Source organism: Arctopsyche grandis, chromosome 12 (genome assembly GCF_051622035.1).
Source record: "Arctopsyche grandis isolate Sample6627 chromosome 12, ASM5162203v2, whole genome shotgun sequence".
Taxonomy (NCBI): Eukaryota; Metazoa; Arthropoda; class Insecta; order Trichoptera; family Hydropsychidae; genus Arctopsyche; species Arctopsyche grandis.
This window is the reverse complement of record NC_135366.1, coordinates 26,800,705-26,820,537: the sequence shown is the minus strand read 5'-3', so window position 1 is coordinate 26,820,537 and position 19,833 is coordinate 26,800,705. Positions and strand designations below refer to the sequence as shown.

General features: G+C 33.6%; 1 protein-coding gene across 1 annotated transcript in view; it reads left to right on the top strand.

Moving 5' to 3' along the window:
* Positions 1-1,609: 1,609 nt before the first annotated feature.
* Eaat1 (Excitatory amino acid transporter 1) overlaps positions 1,610-19,833 on the top strand; it is a 74,932-nt gene continuing 56,708 nt past the window's right edge. Inside the window, exon 1 of the mRNA XM_077443267.1 lies at positions 1,610-1,825. The gene's annotated coding sequence lies outside the window, so the exon portion shown is untranslated. The remainder of the gene's footprint in view (positions 1,826-19,833) is intronic.

The window sequence follows — 19,833 nt, the reverse complement described above, 5'->3', positions numbered from 1 at the left end:
GTGGTCAGGTAGTTGTTAATTGTTTTGGCCGTGTGAAATCTTGCATAAAAATGTAATTATGTGCATCCATCCCCTTTTATTCAAAATAAGGCAAAAATACGTTCAACAATTTTTTTTTTGTATTGATCCTGCCCCAATGTACGGGGGCAGCCACTTATGGGTCCAGCCCCTTTTCCGCTAATAACGGACCACACCATACAGATGCGTTATATTTTGTTGTTTGAATGGTGCATTCGTCGCTCAGCTTCTCGGAAGGTCGTCTTCTGATATATTGGACAACATCTGTCATTGTCCTTAGAATTGTTTCGTCAGAGAAACAAACCTAAAATTAATGAAAAATTAGAACATAGGAGGTTATCAAGTATTTTTTAGTTTAATATTTATATTTAAACAATACCAACAGTCCATTGCTGATGTTCCTGAGCTTTTTATTCATCGTTGGTGTCAATTTTGGCTTTTGTATGGGAGTTCGGCTCTTGACGTTAACTTCACGAAATCTACGTTGCATCGTCCTTGTGGAAATATCGATACCCTCTTGGTTCAGAATAGCTTGAATGCCTTTATTAGGCACCTTACGGTTCTCCAAAGCTATGGTGATGATGTTTCGATCCGTTCGCGGTGTGGTTTTTCGTTTTCTCCCACATTTGTCGTATAATGTAGCAGTTGGAGAAACTCCCGATTGCACCAATGATCCAATGATTTTTTTGCAATTTGTCTGTAACTACAATATATGTATTTTCACTAATAACCGTTGCAATGGCCACTTTCACATCTTCTGAAATGGTTTTTTTGGAGCCATTTAAAAAAAAAAGTTTTTGATTAAAAAATCAAAAAAGATATTAAAGCGAACGTAAAAACAAAATAATATTAATTTACAACTTATATTTAAAATATTTAAAAATAATTAAATCTTAAATCTATTTTTAAGTCAATAATTGTTAATTTACGCAGCGTGTTAACAGGGCGAAAACTGACCGTGAACTGATTCTTTGTTTCTTTCATCCCCAGTTTCAAAATTTTTTTTCACCACGACATGTGGGTTGCTATTCAATCTATCTACCATTGTTAAAATAAATACGTGTTTCCCACAGTTTGTCAAATTTGTCACAAGTTTCGCAAATTACGCTAGTGGTAAGAACATCCTGTCATGGGTCTGTACATACACTCAATATATATATATCGAAGAAAGGAACGGTAACAAAATTAAGGTTTCGGGTGTACAGCCCTCTTAATACACGCTTAAATAATATTGATATTTTCATATACATACATTTATGTACATATATAATAGTATTAAATTTTTCTCAATTTCCTTGGGGGTGCTGCAGTACCGCAGTGCGTATGGACGAGCCGCCACTGTATATATGTAAAATGAAATATCCGAATTTTTTTTATATATGTACATACATATGTTGGTAGCAGTGCGTGCGAAATTTTCCTAGATTTTCCCGTACGCGGGAGAAACGGCGGGAACGAGGCGAGGAGGAGGGGGTGGGACTCGACCGGGATAGACGAGAGGGAGAGAAGGAGGGAATGAGTGAGCAGGAGGAGGGAGTGAGTCAGGAGGAGGAGGGGGAGTGGTGAGGCGTCTTCTGTGTGGCCGACAATCAGTATTCAGTACTCAGTAGTCGGCGAGTCGCGTTTCGTTGCGTTCGCGCGTCCAGTGCTCGTGCTCGTGTTTCCTTTTCCCGCCGCGTGCCAACTCTCCTCTCAAACGACCCAACCGATCCTCCAGGACGACCAGAACTTCCTGGAAGAAACACCAACAAAGCCGAGAGACGCGTCGGTCGTCGTCGGAGGTTGCTTTCGTTTTTGGCGGCAACAGGTAAGACGCCGCATATGCCACAACATAAACAAACGAACATCGATTTTTTTTTTAAACATTACACATTTGAATTTTCGGCCGTTTCACGACGCTGGGTTGCCACCGATCAAAACTTACACGGCTGATTTTTTTTTTCGTTCTGCCAACTTTCAGGTTACAGACGCTTATTTGTGCAATTTTTATCGGTGGAAGAGATAGATCATTTTAATTCACGATTCATATCGGTCAGGACATTTTAGCTGATCAATATGAATCGCCAATTGTAACCATCGGTAGAGAACCACTCGTTTTAGTTAATTTATTAAATATATGAATAATATTAATTTGTTGCAATTTAATAACGTCTTTTATTATTATTATTAATAGCGATAGACAAAATTTTTTTTAGATAATAAATATATAATAAGTAAGCTAATTAATAGAAAAATTATAAACATATCAGTTTTGTAGTGAACCGGAACACCATTTAAGATAAAAAGATTATTTTAAATCTATGTAACTGTACGCTGAACAACAACTACATATATTATTTAATATATTATACAGTTTTAACACTTCAAATTCAGCCTTTTGCATTTGAAATTCAACCTTTTTTGTAAATGAAATTCCGTCGTTTGTAAATGAAATTCAACCTTTCGCAAATCAAATTCAAGTTTAAGTTTTAATGCGATTTGTAATGAAGTAAGAAGAGGCTAGTAAAAACTTTAAAAAGGTTGAATTTGATTTGTAAAGGATTGAATTTCGTTTGCAAAAGGTTGAATTTGATTTGCAAAAGGTTGAATTTCATTTGCAAAAAAATGTTGAATTATGTACATTTGCAAAAGGTTGAATAAAAGAGTAAAAACTGTAACATATATAAGTATTTCCAATACTATTTTTATTTTTAACAAGCATTTATGTACTCCTCGATTAAATAGATTTGAAAATAAAAATATTAATAGTACTTAAAAATAAATAAGGGGGGCCATTATTACATAAATACTATTTAACAATAAATATTTGACATTTATTGTTAAATAGTATTTATGTAATAATGCCCCCCCTTATTTATTTTTAAGTACTATTAATATTATTATTTTCAAATCTATTTAATCGAGGAGTACATAAATGCTTGTTAAACTTGACAAGGACTCATTTAAGTTATCAGACACCCCTTTTCATTTCTAGATCGACCTCGTTATTTTCTTTTCTTTATGCGTCTTTCTTGTTGATGTTCCCTTTCTTTTGTGTTCCGAAGGAACACGAAACTAGGGTAAATCGCATGTATACCACAAAAATTACCTTGAAAGGAAAATCCTGAATTATTCCAGCATCTACAAACTTAAAAATCGATACAAATTCAAAAATGGACATACAATATATGAGCACCAAGCCATCGATATGCATTTCAATACCCTTATCCTAATACATTTGAATATAAAAAAAATTAGTTCAATACCTATAATATCATGTCATAATAATTCATATTTTTTTATTAAAGCTCATTTACATTTGAGTGCAATGGACGTACTTGAATTCAATTGGCGTACTTCCGAAATTGGTTAAGGTACACGCTTGAAATCGAAGTTTCAAAACTATAGCTGTAGTTGCATATTTTACTTCATCGTCATCATCTGCAGCCACTCTTCATCCACTGCTGGATGAAAGTCTCTCCAACACGCTTCCATTTAACTTACATATACATATGTATCTCCCTTGTGGCCTTCCTTGCACCCTTTCGTATTCTCTTGGGTACCACTTATTTCACATATTACTTACTCGCACGAAACCCTACCTATTTTTCAGCATCCGCTTCATAGTTTTGAAACATACACTACTAAACTACTTACTTCTGCTTCCCTTTTTACTATCGTTTCGCACACAATGTGAAGCGAAGCGATTGTTTTGCATTGCATTATAGCATGTTCGCGGATTTTGCATTATGGCACGTTCTCGTATTTTGCATTTTGTTTGTCGTCCTTTTACGTTGTCTCATACTCAACAATACACGTTCCTTATACTAAACAAATATATATATCATGTTTGATTTGCATATACAATGTATGCTAAAGTTAAACACGTCTAAAGGCGAAATTCAATATGAATATAAATAGATGTTCACTTAACTTGTCACTATATGTTTCTGTCGGTACATACATACCTACTCCTTTTTTTTCCTTTTCACTTTTATCGACTCAACTTATTAAAAGTACACGGAAGAGTTTTAAACTTTTTCATTGTTATCCGATTTTTTATGGCCTCTTAATTGCTTTCATCAATTTATTTATTATGCCATTTTTTATCTAATATTTTTAAATTAATATAAGAATCCCCACCGGGTAGTACAAAACTTGGTACACATACTTACGTAGTTCTATCAATATATTAAAAAAAAACAATAAGCACTATGTAGCATCTCTTAACTTATCATAACGCCAATGAGAAAGTTAAATAGTTTTACTTTAATTGAGATTTAGGGCGAAATCAGACAGCGGTGAATGTGGTACGTGGTTTTTTTTAGATAGTTTTAAAAATATAGAAAAAATGTGGCGTTCATGGGACGCGTGCATGGGATAGTCTTTTAAAAACGACACATTCGACCTATGTCGTTGAAATTGTATGGTAGTATTTATCTACACCAAAACGATCCTTTGAACCATTTTCGGCAAAATTATATCCTTGCTTGACAGTGATCGATAAAGAATATGGGATACACCGTTATCGATCACTCCTCAAGCAAGGATACGATTTTACCAAAAATGGTCCAAAGGGTTCTTTTTGTATAGATCATTGTCAAGCAAGGATAAATACTACCATACAATTTCAACGACATAGGTCGAAAGTGTCGTTTTGAAAGGACGTGTTCCACCGTGTGCCATGCACGCGTGCCATGAACGTCTCATATTTCTATATGTTAAAAACTATTTGTAAAAAACCACGTGCCACATTCACCGCTGTGTGATTTCACCCTTCAATATCATCGAAATACCCACACCCTAGATGACACGTGTTTCAATCGAGTCATCTGTTAGTCATTAGCGATAAGACTAACCCATATTATTGAGAACAATTAACACGTTTGTTTAACACTTTGCCCAACCTAAATGACGACGCACAATAAACCCTATTATAAAACACATCAATGAACCCACATTCTTCATATTAAACACCCAAAATTGTATTACATATTTGAAATAATATAATATATATGTATATAATTATATAAAAGCACATTAATTATTTCGTAGTCAGCACTTGTAACGAGTAGACCAATAAAAAAAATAATTTCTATATCTCGACCGGATCGTTCACATAATTCCAGCAACACCGGGCCAGGGTATGAACCAATGACCACTCAGTTGAAAATATTAAACGCTAGCCACTGAGCTATGCTTTTGGTATATATATACATACATATGTAACTATATATATATATATGTAGATTTTAACAAAATACTAAAAAGTGCGTGATTTTTTGCTCCAAAGATAATTTTGAAATTCACTCCATACTTAGCCTTTTGCACTCGAAGATTGTTTACATAGGTGCTAATACCGTAAAATTGAAACATTTTTCACTTTTTTTTTCATGTTTTTTTCATGTTAGTAAAAATAAAATAAAAAAAATACTTTTAATTTTATTGACGAAAACAAATACAAATGGTTTATACATATAGAGTAGCCATTAAAATTAGTTTTTGATTTTTTTTTAAATAATTAATTAATGTACATAGAAAATATTTCCAAGGAACATCCATAACTTGAAAAGTCGTGTGTCTGGTTGAAATAATGACAATTCCTTGATAATAGAGCGTTCGAAACACAAACTAAATAGCCTAACACAGTGTATTGATTCAAATTTCAAATTTTATGACTTGTAAAATGTTGCAAATTGCACTCAAGTGACAACACGTTTTATACTTATACGAATTATTAACTTATTAATATGCATTCAATTGTCAAGCGGCGGCATTCGAGAGTGCAAAGATTTAATAAAAAAAAAAAAATTACAGATCTGTAAATATATGTATGTACTAGGACTTGCAATATAGTTTACTAGTAAATTTGCAAGTCATCTGAAAGTATTGGTTAAATCATATCCGTTTTTGCATTTTTTATTGCACAAACAATGTCAATATGTCAAATAAAGTTTCATATACACGAAACATTAACCAAAAAAACACATGGTTTCAACTAAAGAAGATGTTGTCGTCTTTCTATTTGTTCTAAATATATGTTGATACTTTTGGCGTAAATAAATATGATATTCTGAATTTACAGTGGCATCATTCAGGATTAGTTTATTTTGTTAGAATGTGACAGTTTTCTTGTCGACAGATTACTTTGCAAGAAAGTGCTAATTTTTATGCAAACGATTTCAAAGTCGAGAACAGTACAGATCCTTGCACGTTCAGGATTGGAACAAGGACTTCATTGTGTGATTTATGTTTTGGATATTTTTGTAAAAAGCAGCTAACCGATGATGCGTATTGAAAACGTAGTCAGTTTTGCTTTTATATAATTTTTCGCATCCCGACTGTTTTTACGAGCTTTTTTGCTATCGTAGTTCAGATTGCATTGTGTGTGTGTGTTTTTTTTCAGAACCGGTGAAAACCGGTTGCTCCAAAATATCTTTGCTCTTTAAATATTCGTGACACCATTTTTTAATCGCAAATTTTTACCATGCAATAATTCATCACGAGGTTTATATTAAATTTAATCATACTAAATATGCAAATGGTTGACCTATGGTATAATTCAAGTGATGATGTTATACGCATCAATTTCGTTTCGCTCCACTTTGCACCCGATCTTATTCTGTATGTGTAAATATAATACATATATAAACGACATTGTATAAAGTTTTATTTTATTTGATAGAACATGAACACTCATTTTACATTTAAACAGATACAATACAATCAATCAATATACATAAGCATTTTTATACAAAGTGAATTCAAACAAACATCCACAGTGACACCTATGGAGGAATTTTTGCAGCATTTTATAATCAATTTGGCGAACATCAAGACGCTGAATAACTTGAGATAACTTGAGATGCTGAATAGCAAGAGAGATGCCAACTTTCAAGACCAAGAAAATCTGAAAAATTGGCAAACTCTGATAGGAAACGATTGAGTTGGAGTCACAAACCACGGTCTGGCCAGCAGTGGGACTCTAACCCGTGACCACTATGATCGAAAGCATAATATGCTAACCACTAGTTACATAATGTTTTGTCAATGATCATATTTTGGAAAATGTAAAAATCGAAAGTATACATTCTCCTTCCACTACTCACTACACTTGTTAAATATTATTATATGAGCCGTTATATTTGAAAGTGGAAGTCAAATCTAAAGCAGAACAAACGTATTACAGGCCACCAGTATTTTTAAATATTTTTAAACGCAACACATTACATTTAATGTATTAATATTAGCCTTACTATTAGTTTTTACGTTTACATCAGTCACCATAGAATTGGAAATTACTCACTATTATACAAATATGTCTATAAACTAGAATTTGAGTTGAACTGCAGCCATGAAAGGAGCACAACAAAGCAGTAACCATTTTTTTTATATATCGTGTTAGACCTGTTTCTATGATGTACATTCATAGATACGTATTTCAGACCAAGACTACTTTTTGTCCATTTCATGTTCATTTTGATCGGGGGTAAATTCTTCTTGTATCTCGACATTTTTCCGGATTTGTACTTGAAATCATTTTATTTAAAAAAGAACGATTTAGATATGTAAAAAAACAATGAAAAGGAAACCGATGTATTTTTAACTAAAGCGCAGACGCACTGAATAGTAGGGCAAGCCATGCCTTGTTAGTCTCCAACTGTGATGGGCGTAACCTCATGTCATTGTTAATTCGTATTATCTTATTATTTTGACAAGTTTCTCCTACATTTTTTCAAATATGGGAATGTTGACAACTACTTAAAAAAAAAAAAACACGTCTGAGCCCTAAAGGTGTCCTAAACTTAGCTTGAAGGCAAGTATCTAACAATTTGTATGTTGTAGTGGTTTCTTAGACCAAAAACTTGTATATTGGCTTTTTTTCACAATCTTATTATATATAAAACCGAAACGGCGTCTGTAATTCGTTTCTGATTGGCTGCCCTCAAAGTCGTTTCCGATTGGCTGGATTAGTCAAAGACGTTTGTGATTGGTCGGTCGATAATATAATATAATGTTTTTAATTAAAAAACAAATAAAGACGGTATTTCACTACAAGACTGCATTTCCATTTCAAGTTACTTTTGTTATATCCATGATAAAATGGAAAAGATCGTCAAAAGTGGAACCGAGCAAAGCCGGGTAGCACCACTAGTGTAATATTATCAGTCATGTGATCCTAGTTGTGTTTGTCGTTGTCTTTCAAAGACTCAAAATAATATTAAATAATGTAAATAATATGATAACAATAGTTTTTTTTATTAGTAATGATTTTTTTTATGTAGAGATGAATGTGAGTTTTTTGCTTGAATGATTTTTAAGAAACTAAGTTGGAAGATTTGTCTCTCGGTATGTCTCTCGTAGGGTCTTTCACACACACATTTCTACGTTAATGGTCACCTTAATAAACAAGCCTTTCATAAAATGATGGGGCATTAAAAAATCATTGTTGGACGAGATGCGTCTCATTGGATCAAACTTTGTTGGAAGATTTTGTTGTCTCTCGATTTATCTCTAGTTGGGTCTCTCGTAGACATATTTTTAGGTTGATGGTTACCTTAATAAACAAACCTTTACACATCTCATTGGCATAAAATTTGTCGGAAGATTTCTCTCTCGTAGGGTTTCTCGCATACGTTAATGGTTGCCGTAACAAAGAAACATTATCATAGGATGATATGTTTCTCATCGGTGCAATTTTTTTCGAAACAATTAATGAGATCAGTCCACACGAAATGGGATCAGTTAAAATAACCGCGATCGGTTACGAGCTGCTTCGGGTTTAAACGAGAGCATACATTCAATTACGCGCTATGAATTATTATATCAGTCGTTTCTGATCCGACATCAGGGGGAATTCAACGAACGGCGGAACTGATATTCTGTCGCTTTCAGGTTTTTCAGAGTTTCAGCTGAAGGTCGTCGAGTTTAGTCGAGTGTGAAACTTTGGAAATAAATCGACACCGACAGGCTTGTCGATGCGAGTTTTTCACACTTTTGATTTTGTTATTATGTCGCTGCGAGACTTTCGTCTGATGTAATACAATAAGGAGATAGATTTAGTATATGTATAAAGTTTCGTGTTTGTATTTTCCAAAGTTTCCTGTCCCCAGGTGGTGTATATTATGGAGTTTTGAGTGCTATTATTGTGGCGTATTATTTGACTGGGTGTATTTTAGAGCACTCATATTATAATATATACAAATGCAAGTTCATACATACATATTAGAATATTCTAATTTTGCTGAAATTCATTTTGATTTATAAATAATTATTTTTTTTTATCTTTTAATAAAAGACTTGTAAAAAGGAGATAAAGAGACGTATGAAATTAGGATGTAGTGCATTTTGACGGTTTTTTGAATGCTGTTTTTAAATCAAAAATGCCACTCTGCCTGAAGAACAAGATATTCCATCAATGCGTTTTGCCAGTGATGACGTATGGATGTGAAACTTTGACACTGAACGCCAAGATCCTACATAAAATCCAATGCACTCAAAGAAGTATGGAACATTGTATGCTTGGCATAACGAGGAAAGACAGGAAGCGAAACACATGGGTGAGAAGCATGACAAGGGTAGTGGACATAGAAGATAGAGCAAAGAGATTGAAATGGCAATGGGCGGGCCACGTGGCTACAAGAATGGACGAAAGGTGGACAAAAGAAGTGCTTGAATGGTACCCGAGAGAATGCAAAAGGGTAAAAGGAAGACCGCAGGGAAGATGGGTGGATGAAATTAGGAAAATGTGTGGGGTTGAGATGGATGAGAGTTGCGCAAAAGAGAGACGAGTGGAAGCGTGTTCATCCAGCAGTGGATGGTGAATGGCTGTAAATAATGATGATGATGATGATATATATTTATTATATAATCACCGTAATCTGCCTGTGTGTGTGCGTGTGTAAGTAACGCTCTCCGTAGTAAAGTAGTCGTTTTGATTCGACATACATCACAGCTAAAACACTGCCAACATAATGTACGAATAAAAAAAACCGATCACAATGTATACATATATATGTATGTATATACTGTTTACGATAGTGAAAATAGTGCCACGAGCATCTACTGAAAATTTAGTTGATTAGTTAATTTTTCTATTGCTGTAGTTTTTAATTATAACACACCTTGTATATAATACGCTTAATTGTCCGTATAGACGTTACGTCTGTCTGTATATACGTAGAATGGCTATTTTATCACACTGATATAATATAGATATAATACACCCTGAATATAATAGGCTTAATTGTTCGCACAAACGTTATACCGATAGTGCGCATGCGCAGTCTGTCAACTGAGTGCAGTCGCTCACTTTTTGTTATGAATTGCTTTCATTGTTACTTTTTATCAATTGCTTTCACTTGATAGTGCTTGGGGCAGGGATGAAAAAAATGGCAACAAAAAACGCTATGGCTGTATTTTTTTGCTATCTTGCACTCTCTCATTGTTGGAACGTGTATTTACGCCCTTATCCGTCCTATAGTCAGTATCAAAGATCGGCGTTTGATGGATGCTTTCGCCCAAAAAATGGTACACTATTGTCAATTTCTTAGAAAAACCATGCTTTTTTGTTCTCTTGCTTTGGACACTAATGGAGCGGTCTATTTTTAATTGAAAAACATCCATACACCGTCTAAGACCAATTATTACATACATATATTATAGTAGTGTTTAGCGTATTGTCCATTGGCATTAATTTGAGTTTTTGGTGGATCAACTCGAATGGGGGGCTTTAGGTGCAATTTGATTTTGCCCCCCCCCTCAAAAATAAATAATGCAAACTTTTAAGACATTTAAAAATGTTTAAGTTACAATTCAATATAATTTTCGGTGTCTTTTGCCCCCCCCCCCCTTACAAGTTAGTGGCCCTAAATGAGCTCCTACTGCGCCGCTGAGTATATAACAAGGAAAATTAGTCGATTTATCAATAGCTATAAATGTTATATTTGTAAAAATAATAGTATTTTGAAAAGGCTTCGAGATTATCTCAGTGTGTGAAAATGTAATCAAAATACACCAAAATTTATCTCCAATTACTTTGTATTATATACGAATTAATTATATACGATTATATACGAATTTATTAGATATGATTATTAACTTAAACAACACTGGATATTTTCGCTTGTACTGAATATTATATTTTTACAACTGAATTGGATACGTATAAATGGATTAATTTTGTGTCGAAAATAATGATGAATTATAAGTTACTTTAATGAATCTTACTGTGAACAATAATTTTACTAAACATCTAATACATATATAATTTCGAAAGAGGCTTAACTTTTTTGTAACTATGTAAGGTTTGGGTGGGAGCATCGAAAACGAATCAAAGTTTCTATAACGACGATATCGATATCGTTGAATATTACTTTTTTTCGATTCAAATAAATTTATTGTATTAAAAAAACAAATAAATGTTTACTGTTAGATTGTTTTGCCATGTTTATATTACAAATACCGAGCGAAGCCGGGTAAAACCACTAGTTAATAATATAATTTAATTTAATGTGAAGCATCGTATAATTGAATGTATGTACGTATCATTTAGGACAGTCATTTCTTATCGGAATTGATTTTATATGTTTTCATGCACGCCACTGGCAAGGATTCGACCGAGTTCGGTCATATCCTGATGGCCTGTGAACAGTGGCGGTGTCGCCTGCAGATTTGTTCTGCAGGAAGTGTCCCATTACTGTTAACAATTTGTTTGCGTATATCTCTCAGTAGGTACAAACACACGTATGTACGTACGTACGTACGTGCACGTTCGGACATTTTCAGTTTGTGCGAGGAAAACTCGGAAAAATCGTGTTTTTCCTCAATTTTAACGTCCTTGCAGAATATATGTGTGGTCTACATCCTTTTTGCAAATCTGTTTACGCGTGCTAGTTTATTTTCGTATCGAATAGGAAAAATTTATTCACTCTAGAATGAGTAATATATACATATGTACGTAGTTATGTTCAAGATGATTATTGTTTTGTGGTAAATGTTGCGGTTTTGTGTGACCAGATTTTAATTGAGTACATATTTTTGCATTAATCATTTTTTATTATTGTACATATACACGAAGTTTGTGTGATAAATTAACAAAAATTTATGATATATATATTTGAATAATTTCGACGGATATAAATCATTTTTCTTTTTCGAAGTTATAATATAACGTTCTAATGAATATGCATGAAACTGCGCGTTTGTTCTTCTTAAGAAATATCTTGAAAATTTTGCATAAAATCTTCAAAAAGTGCGTTTATAAGCAATTCCGCTTTTAATTAAGGCAAATTTTTACAGATTGTTTAATTTGATTTTTAATAAATCATTTTCACTATACATTTTAGGTCTATTTTTAATAATAGCTTCTTATTCAGTGAATATCATCTATTTTTTACACATTATTTTCTAGTTGGTATTATCTTATTTAAATAAAAAGGAAAGAGGCCAAAAATTTATTGAGATTTTTTGTAAATATTTATAATACACTAGTGGTGCTACGCGGCTTCGCTCGGTAAATGGAAATGAAATGAAAACCATGAAATAAATCTTCATTGGTTTGTTATTAGATTTATATATATTTGTATCGAAAAAAAAAATTTAACGACCGACCAATCCAGCCAATCAGAAACGACTTTGTTTACAGCCAATCAGAAACGACTTTGACTACAGCCAATCAGAAACGACTTTGACTACAACCAATCAGAAACGAATTACATACACCGTTTCAGTTTTATATATGTTATTAATTAATTATATATTCGATTTTTAAAATATACTATATGATTGCATAAAGTCGTACCGCAAAACGCTTACCGCGTTTTAACTAAAGACTCTAATTTCAAGTCTAAGATCTAACGCAAATTGTGTTTAGGTAGTTTGTGTTTATACTTGAATGGTTAAGAATTTTGAATCGTATGAGATTGTTTAATAAAACTTATCATTAAACCCACATTATTCATTTTTTGGTGTTGTCGTTGCCTAACAAGACTCACGAAGTTGCTTATTTATACAAAAAGGCTCATATGGTTTAGTTTCAATGGGAAAAATATACATTAAAATAAACTTTAACCCTTTGTGCGCTGACGTCTTTTCTGTTGAAAGCCCGCCACGCTGAAAATTTCGCCAACATTTCCAACTAAAATTATTTAGAAAACCAATAGAAAACGGGTATAAAAATTGCAGCTATACCAAACAAACCCTAGATAACTACCGTTTTGGATTTCGAGTTTTGTAAAGGTGTGTTTAGACTCTAATATATCTTGCAAAAATATAAAATAAACAAAAGAAGTCTATTAATGAATGTATTTTCCCAAAACTAATTCGATCTTCTTCATTGTTTTTAAAATGTAATGCTCACAATCTAAATGCCAAGCCACAATCTAAACTACTCAGCAGTTAGGCAAAACCTCGATCGGAGTTGGTCAGCATTCTAAGGGTTATAGTCAAAATTCGATTGAATATTAAATACTAGTGTTTTTATTTTTATTTGTAATATAAACAGCTTAAATATGGCAAAATTAAAAGTAAATATTTATTTGTTATTTTAATTAAATTTATTTGAATTTAAAAAAAAATATTCAACCATATATTGTTATCGTCGTCATAGAAACTTTGATTTGTTTTCGATGCTCTCAACCAAATATATTTACATACTTACTCTCTTTCGAAATTATATATTATTAGCGGTCTCCCTCACGGGCCCGAAAGTGAAACGCCCGAAAACGCAAATATTGGAAGGCAAAGATCGAAAATCGAAAGATCTTATGTCGAAAGATAAAAAAAGGGTGCATGGTAAACGGTACATACTCACGTACATACTCACTTAATTTGCGCGAGCAGGATACAACAGGAACAAGAGCAACAGGCTTTTCCTCCCGTATTCTGCGCGCGCACATTAAACAAGGCTGTATGATAAAAAAAAAGAGATAATTTCACAGCATGCCACTCATATATATTATACATATATACATAGTACCGTTTACCATGCACCATTTTTTTTTGATCTTTCGACTTAAGATCTTTGTCTTTCGATATTTGCGTTTTCGGGCGTTTCACTTTCGGGCCCGTGAGGTAGATCCATTATTAGTTGTTTTACCCGGCCTCGCTCAGTATTTGTAATATAAACAGCTTAAACATGTCGAATCTAATAGTTAATATTAATTTGTTTTTTATTACTAGTTACTAGCCTCTTCTTACTTTACTTTCGATTGGTTCTTATCCAATTGTTTTCAAACTTTGCCATTTTGCTCGGTTTGGTCATCAATATTCGTGAAAATTAAGTCCGCTATTACGATGGTGAAAAATAATCGTAATAGACACGTTTGAAAATACTCCATCATCTTTCTAGGAGACGTACATATGTATATTGTCCAAATTGGCGCATTTATCCACACTGTTCCAACCGTCTTTTCCCTTTTCGCCACTCTTTCGCTATGTCAGATTTTAATTGTTTAAACGTCTATAACTTTTTCTTTTTTCACTCTATATATTTTATAAAATTTGTTTTATAGGTTCTCATTATTTTATTAAATTTATTTGAATCGGAAAAAAAATATATCGAATCGTTGTCGCTATAGAAACTTTGATTTGTTTTCGATGTTACCAACCAACATTACATACTTACATACTATATATTAGATACATGTAAAATTTTGGAAAAAATAGCTCAAATTTTTTAAATTAACATTTTTGTTATATGTATGTATGTACGTATGGACACTTGGCAGTCAACTCCTCGTATACATACGCAGCTTATTGAAGTTGTTAATTGACTCGTATATATTCAGCGATGATGACGTTGATGCAACATCACATAAAATTATCGGGTTTGGTGCATCCGCTCTAAAATCGCCAGATAAACGAACGACAGATTAACAGAACGGCAGATTTAAACGTAATTCTCGTTTTCTCGAATGATAGATTGCACATCAGATGACGAGTAACCTTTCGATGTGCACAGATGCAATTATTAAAATGGTAATTATTAAAATTGAGTTGGATCTTTCTGGCGAGTTTCGGAACTTATCGAATCTTGCCTTATTAAACTCGCCTGAAAGATCCAACTCAATTTTTTATAATTACCATTTTAATAATTGCATCCGTGCACATCGAAAGGTTACACGTCATCTGATGTGCAATCTATCATTCGAGATGACGAGAATTGCATTTAAAGCAGCCGTCCGTTAATCTGTTGTTCAATTTGTCTGGCGATTTTAGAGCGGATGCACCGCATCCAAAATTATCATAAATATTAGCGTAATGGCAATGCACAGGCCGCGCCCAAAAGTCACGGTCGGTGCATCCCGATGCGAAAATGAAAATGGCGTAGTGATGATGTGCGTGCATCATTATAGTCCAGGGGCGGCTAATGAGAGCACACACATATGTGAACGGCATCACAGCCGTATCGAGCACCATCACTTCCTATCGCCGGTTCCTGTCAGCCGGCCGGGGGGGACCCCATGGACCCCCCACAGGCTCCTCCGGTCATCCTACGTCACAATCGGTGCCACTGTACCGTGTTCCAGGGATGGGAAGTCGATCGACAGTCTTGGAGTGGGTCCCTCTCCAACTTTCCAAGTCTCTTGATTGATGTGTGTGCAATACAGTACCGGTCATGTGGGGGACTGATTCATCTCGTTTTGGTCTCAAAGTGATGAATTATTACTTCGAGCAATGAACTATACATACATATATTATTCGCGAATAGTCAGCCACCCAACTGTGATCTCTGATGATCCCCATTGCATTGTATGAATCCGAGACATTTGTGGTGTTATAATCGGATGCGAACGTGTTATACATATCTTGTTTTTTTTTTTGATTTTTAAATGCTTTTTATTATTACGAAAGTTTTAATGAATTTTATTGCCTTTGGGACTATCTCAATGGAATGAGAGTCGAATGATTGCAATTTGACAGTTGAAAAGTTCAACACGGTTGAGTGCGTGTATGAAATTTCATTTAGAATGATAATTTGTGTTCCGTAGCAACTTGATTTACTCATCGTTTGCCGTTTAATAATAATATTCAGACCTTTCAGCGATGAGCAAACAACATATGTATGTATGTATGTATGTTTTATGTCCTGCTAAGAGATTTGTATATATATTTTTTTGATTTTTAAATGCTTTTTTATTATTACTAAATTATGTTCACAATACATCTTATATATATTTTAATAGCTACTGATCTACTGATCATTTTCTATTTTACAATTTAATTTAATTTGGTTAGTAATCACAGTATTATATTATTCTAATGTTAATCTAAAGCATAATAGGAAAAAGAGCTCAAAAACCTATTTACAATCCTTATAAATGTTCATAATACATCTAATACATAATATTAATTAAAGACTCTCTAAAGTCGATGATCTAAAGTAGATTGTGTTTAGGTAATCTGTGTGTTATACCTGAAGGGTATAGACATTTTGTTGTAATCACCGAGACTTTTCACAAGTGTGTTAGTATGGTTATTAGTGATTCTGTCATAGAATCTACTGGTTAGTTTGTTAGTAATGTCTGTAACAAACGGAATATTATATATGGCATGCATTTTTTTCAGATTAGTATATATGGGTGTATTATAAATTATTTTTAGGGATTTATTTTGTATTACTTGGAGCTTGGAAAGGTTAGTATTCGAGGCGTTATTCCATTCAGGTGAAGCATATGTTAATAATGGTAATATGAGCGCGCGATATAATTTTATTTTATTTAGCGTTGATAAAGAACTATGGCGATTAAATATTGGATATATTGAGGATATACCCCGCATCGCTTTGCATTTCGCTGCCTCAATGTGAGGTGCCCATCTCATTCTTTTATCGAACGTTACTCCTAAATATTTTATTACTGACTGCCATTTCAGACTTTCTCCAGAGGGGATTTTGAGATCTGAACTTCTACATATCTTGTGATATCGTGTCAAGGTGAACATAATCGTAAATATTATTCAACACATGTATTATGTACTTGTGTGACTTAAATTTATTACGGAAATAGAATATGTGCAAAAAAAATAATCAACGATTTCACGTGTTTGAAAATTTTGCTCGGTTTTGAAAGTTTGATTTTTAAATGCTTTTTATTATTACTAAATTATGTATGTTCACAATGCGTCTTATATCTATTTTATAGCTATTGATCTACTGATCATTTTCTATTTTACAATTTTATTTTATTTTTGTTAGTAATCATAGTGTTATATTATTCAAATGTTAATGTACAGCGTAATAGGAAAAAGAGCTCGAAAAACTTATTTACAATTCTTATAAATGCTCATAATACATATTATTGTACATAATATTAACTAAAGACTCTCTAAATCAGATTGTGTTTAGGTAATCTGTGTTGAATACCTGAAGTGTTTAGATATTTTGTTGTAATCATCGAGACTCTTCACAAGTGTGTTAGTATGGTTAATTGTGATTCTGTCATAGAATCTACTGGCTAGTTTGTTATTAACCCTCCCTCACTGAAGTGGGGAGTGTATTAACACGTATATTCATACAGGGTTTTAAACACATGTACATATTATGTATTTGTGTGTCTTAAATTTATTACGGAAATAGAATATGTGCAAAAAAAAATAATAAGCGATAATAGCCAGCTTTCATCATGTTGATCTGACAGACGATTCTAATGAAATTTTAATGATTAAATTCTTCTAGCGCCAAAATATCTCGGACAGGAGAGATTTTCTTACTTCAACCCTTTAAATGCTGATCAACGCCGATCAGCGTTTTGCCAACAATTCTACGGAACTGAAAAACGCCGATGGGAGTTGATTTTTGAGTATGTAAAAAATAAACAAGAATACTATCCGCCAAGTCTTTCCAGGTAGCATTGAAAAAAGTGCGTCGAATATGGGTCGTGTAATCCGTGTCAATATTTATAAAGAATGGTTTACACCACAATTTCTGAATTTATAACCATAGCAGAATTTCTTGATGGAAATCCCTAACTGCTGAGTATTTTAGATTGTGGATTGGTATTTAGACTGTGAGCATTACATTTTAACAACAATTAAGAAGATGGGACTAGTTTTGGAAAAATACATTCATTAATAGACTTCTTTTGTTTATTTTATATTGTTGCAAGACATATTAGAGAGGCTAAACACACCTTTACAAAAGTCGAAATCCAAAGCGTTAGTTTGGATTAGCTGCAATTTGTATACCTGCTTTCTATTGGATTTCTGAATAATTTTTGTTGGAAATGTTTGCAAAATTTTCAGCGTGGAGGGCTTTCAACAGAAAGGTTTAATGAAACTTAATCTCCGTATTTTGGTAAAATATCAAAGTGATCGGAACAGTGGAAGTGGTTCAAAATCAGCTCACAAATTTTATGTTGTGAACGCACACTAGTGACACTAATAAAACAGCTTGTAAAAAGACTATTTTTAAATATTCTTGTATGATGGAATACTAAGTTTTGCTCATTGACTTTGCTGCATAATTTACCGCATGTCTTATTGCTTAGAATCCTCGAATTCTCTAGAGGTCAACACTCTTGAGATGTGGTGTTTACTTTCCTCAAGTGTCGTTAATTTGGGAAACGTACCACAGTCTTGGTACTCTGAATACGACACGACACTGACAATTAGTCAAGTCGACCGGTCTGATTTCCGCGCTCCACCAAGGACATTGTGTTAAATCTTTCGGGTTATGTGCAGCATTTGTCTTGGGAAAGTGTGCTCGTCGAAAATAGCAGCGTGTTCGTTACGTCTATTTTCGCTCGCTCGTCCGCAAAAGTCGTGTCATACGATGCCGCATCGAACGTGTGCTTTTTTCTACAAAGAAAAATGTGTTTTAATGACAAACGATATGCCATATAGCTTGAACGAGCTATTTCAATTAAGTAAAATAGTTTGAAGCAACAAGTGCGAAGCAACAAGTTTGCGAATTCCTAAAGGCAAACTCACACACGAATATTATACACACACCGTGCAAGTTGCCAAAAATATGCTCACTATATGTACCAGCAGCGTGGACTAGAATGTAGTTAGCATATTATGCTTTCGAGCAGAGTGTTCACGGCTCGATTCCCAGTAGTAGCTGTCGGCCAGACGTTAGTTTGTGACTCAAGGTCGATCGTTTTCTATTTTCTGAAACGGTTCGTGTAAAATTGGCATCTCCTTTCCTATATTTTGGATTCAAGTTATTCAGCGTCTTGAGGTTCACTAATTTGATTATGCTGCAAAAAAATTTCCATATATGTCACTGAGGATGTTTGATTCGCATTGTATAAAATGCTTATCTATGTATATTGGTGCTTGTAAATTGGCAACCTTACCCATTCCAGCAATCTCGGATTTCGCTGAATTGTATAAAATGCTGCAAATTTACATATTTGGCTATATATGTCTCTATGGATGTTAATTGATATCAATTTAATTTGTATAATATTATCTATGTATTAAATGTACATTGTTTCTGGCCAGGGAGGCGCATTGGGGCTACCTGTTAGGCCTTGCTGGTATAAATAAAATAAATAAATAAAAAATATTAATATAAAATCAGCCTTGTTGTTTAAGGTTCGATTCTCTCTAGTAGCTGTTGGCCAGGGCTTGGTTTGTGACTCAAGGTCGATCGTTTCCTATCAGAGTTTGCCAATTTTTCTGGTTTTCGTTGAAACGGTTCTTGTTAATTGGCAACTTTACACATTTTCTCGCAAATCGCGAGTTTTCAGAACTTTTGAATTTCGCTGAATTGTATAAAATGCTGAAAATGGTCACACGACAATTGGTGCAAATCCAAAAGGTTCAACGACAAAATGTATCCGAAAATTAGTGCACTGACAAAATGTACCCGCGACAAAATGTTCACGC